Raw genomic sequence first — 3,698 nt, 5'->3', positions numbered from 1 at the left:
TAATGTAGACACTTGGGAGAGGAATATGTTAAATGTATTTGAGAAAAAGCAAGGAGTGCCTATGGTATGGTTTGTGGAGGGAGAGTAATAACATTTGATGTCAGTGAGATCTTGGAGATGATATCATGGAGGGCCATTCAGGCCATTAGAGCTTTTTAAATTCCTTTTGAACATGCCATTAAAATGTTCTGAACCAAGGGTGATGTGAGTTGTATTCTAAAGCAGTAACTTCAATGAATGTATTGGGAAAAGACTAATAAGAAACATGTAAAAATGGAGAGAACAGTTAGAAGGCTATTATAATAATCCAGCTAAAATATACCAGAGAATTGGACTAAGCCAATAAGAAGGTCATTTACAAGCTTTTTTTCATTATTATTATTTTTAAGAGATGGTATCTCAGGCTGCTGCCATGGCAAGTCAGTTGCAGGTGATCCAGTAGCTGTTGCAGGCAGAGGTGATGGAGGCCCACAAGCCAAATAAACAGAGGCTGACCCAGGCCAAAGAAGCTAAGGCTGAAATTGAACAGTACCTCCTGCAGAGGGAGAAAGAGTTCAAGGCCAAGAAACCCATGCACTGGGATCATAGGGCAGTTGCAGCACTGAAGTGGAGGAGACCTAGGAGAAGATGATCATCTTCCAGAACTACTTCAGGCAGAACAGGGATGAAGGCTTGGGTCACTTGTTGGTCTTTGAGACATCCAGCCAAAAATCCATGAAATCTACTCCATAAATGGATAAGAGAAGAAAGATGCATCTCTTCCATAGATTGTCATTTTAGATGTCCTCATGGAATATGATGCTTGAGCGGAGCTTGAGTTTTATTCTTACGAAAAATGCATTAAATTATTTCTGTATTTTATAGTAGGTCCCATCATTCTTCAAAGAGTATCGAATCTAGCCTCTGTACAGACTTAGAACTTATTTAGAGATTTAATCTTTATCTGGAAAAAAAAAAAAAAAAGAGTCTTGCTCTGTTGCCAAGGCTGAAGTGCAGTGATGCAATCTCAGCTCACTGTAACCTCCGCCTCATGGGTTCAAGCAATTCTCCTGCCTCAGCCTCCTGAGTAGCTGGAATTACAGGCACACACCACAATGCCCAGCTAATTTTTTTTTATTTTTTATTTTTAGTAGAGATAGGGTTTCACCATGTTGGCCAGGCTGGTCTTGAACTCGTGACCTCAAGTGATCCACCCATCTCAGCCTCTCAAAGTGCTGAGATTACAGGTGTGAGCAACTGCGCCTGGCAAGATTTAGTCTTTTTTTTACCTCTTGTTTCTTAGAAATTTAATGGGTATATGTTGTCTGTTTCCCTATGCCTTTTGGCTCAAGCAACATATATAATGATGTTGACCTTCTCTTTCTTAGATTTAGTAAAAGGAATTCTTTGAAGAAAGAAAGAGATTATTTATTTTTTCTCTCTCTAATGTTTTCTTGAAGTTCAAGAACTTTATCTGTGTAAAACTAGCAAATAGGTTTTTGTAACCTGTGTGAAGCAGCAGCCACCCTTAAGTTATCCCTTCCTACTAATGGCTAGAACAATGAATACTAATATAATTGGGCTGCTTTTAATTTCTCTTAATCAAAATTATTAGATGCTAGAATTCAAGAACTTGTTACATGTTATTACTTTGTGTACTCATCATCATTCAGAAGTCAAGACTCTGTCATGCAAAAAAAAAGAGAGACAGATGGGATCTCAGGGTCTCATTCTAGCACCCAGGCTGGAGTGCAATGGCAGGATCATAACTCACTGCAGCTTCCATCTCCTGGGCACAAGCAATCTTCCTTCCTCAGCTTCCTGAGTCACTAGGATTGCAGGCACAGGGCACCATGTCTAATTTATAAGTATTTTAAAAAGTATCTTGTGTTATGTAATATTTGTCTTGACTTTATGAATCAAGGTTTTAAGTGTACCTATAAGATAATTTTGGTCAATATGTTAAGTAAACATTCAAAACTTACTTATTCAAAAAAATGCTAGCTTTCAAAGTAGTAAATTTTATAGGGGACTAGTGTCTTTCTTCAAACGAGTTTTGAACATTGTTTTTTTTGTTTGTTTCCATAAACAACTTTAGCATTTAGAAACATTAGAATACTAATTTATAAAGTTTATTTAATTCAAGATTTATGTTATAACATTGTGTTATATGTGACAGACACATCACAAATTAGTTCATATGAAAAGGGGCAAGGATATTGACATACATAATATGAATTTCCAGCGGGAGAACCAACTTCAAGCTCAGTTGAATTCATAGTAGCAAGGATGTCATGAAATTTTTATTTTCAACTTTGTACTTATGCTTCTTTACATTGCTTTTTTCTCTATCAACTTCTTTCTCAAGTGCACTTAACTAGAGTTGTGACAAAGATGTATACTACCTCTTACTTCTCACTACCTTTTAAGCAAGGTAAAAAGTGAGTACTTCCTCAACAATTCTAGCAAAATTTCTAGAATCAATTTAGATTGTCCTGGTTTCACAATCACTACGGAATAATAATATAACTATAGAGATATAATTCTTATTGACCAGTTCTAGATCAACTTCAACATCAAGCAGATTGGGGGGAGGCTCAATCTCAGCAAACCCAAATAAACTGAAAACTGGATCCCAAAATGGATGCTGCATATGTAGTAAACTAATGTCAGTTATGGATGTCTGTTACTGAGGAAATGAGATTGCTGAACAATGTGCATGGAAGCCAATACTGTAGCACTAGCTGTGGAGAAGAGAAAGGTTTCATCGTGAGACTGGCCAGCAGGGAGACAGGAGATATCAAATCTCTCTCCCTGATTTTGGGTCTAGCACAAGTTTTAAGGGGTCAGAGGGCAAGGGAAAGTATTTAGAAATGTTGGCTTGGGTGGATGTGATTGGAAGGCTTCAAATTTGATCATTTACAGTAAAGTGTGTTGAGGTGAATTTCTTGGGGAGGTTACCTTGTTTCTGGATATCGTTAGATGTCAAAGCTTTTTCTATTGTACATGCCCAGGCTACAAGACTTGCAATTTCGGCTCTGTTATACCTAGAAGATAACTTGACATTCTTTTACCAATAAAGTATGGCCAGTTTTGGTTGGTGCTGTGATTGCACACATTAATTTTATATACAAGGAAGCAGAGGCCCAGAAAGATGAAGAAATTTGCCTTAGATCACCAAGTGAGTTTACTTATGGAAGCTAGATGACCTCATTACATTTATGCCATTAAGCTTTTCATTATCCCAGTGTGTCTGTCGTAGAGATTTTTTAAACATCTAATATCACAATAAAGCCATTCAGTTTTGGGAAGGAAATGTAATAATTTATGATCAATGCTTTTACAACAATTAAAAGTCACTTAAAAAAAGAGTAAGATTATGTTCGATCTCAATATTCAATAGGAGTATTATGTTTGACTTATGTTTGATTCAATACTCAAAATAGAAGGAAATTAATTACTTTAATAAAAATATTTTTAAGTCTTAAAAATCATCTGAAATTTATTTCAAAAAGATTTATTAGAAAGTATGTTTATAAATATGTAACTATAAATCATTGTCATTAATCTTAAACACAGTCTTATCCCCAAATTACTTTATTCTTTCTATTTATATGCATCTAATTTTCTCATCAGAAATAAAATGTGTCAACACTATTGAGTTACACATAAATGATTTACTTTGTACAGATATTTTTAAAACTTGCATGGGTAAGACT

The 3,698-nt window shown here is 35.6% G+C and overlaps 1 pseudogene; it reads left to right on the top strand.

Moving 5' to 3' along the window:
- The first annotated feature begins 412 nt into the window (after positions 1-412).
- LOC129007831 (V-type proton ATPase subunit G 1-like) lies at positions 413-740 on the top strand (annotated as a pseudogene).
- The last annotated feature ends 2,958 nt before the right edge of the window (positions 741-3,698 follow it).

The sequence above is a fragment of the Pongo pygmaeus genome, chromosome 9 (genome assembly GCF_028885625.2).
Source record: "Pongo pygmaeus isolate AG05252 chromosome 9, NHGRI_mPonPyg2-v2.0_pri, whole genome shotgun sequence".
Lineage (NCBI taxonomy): Eukaryota > Metazoa > Chordata > Mammalia > Primates > Hominidae > Pongo > Pongo pygmaeus.
The sequence above is the reverse complement of the archived record's forward strand: the minus strand, read 5'-3'. Positions and strand labels throughout refer to the sequence as shown.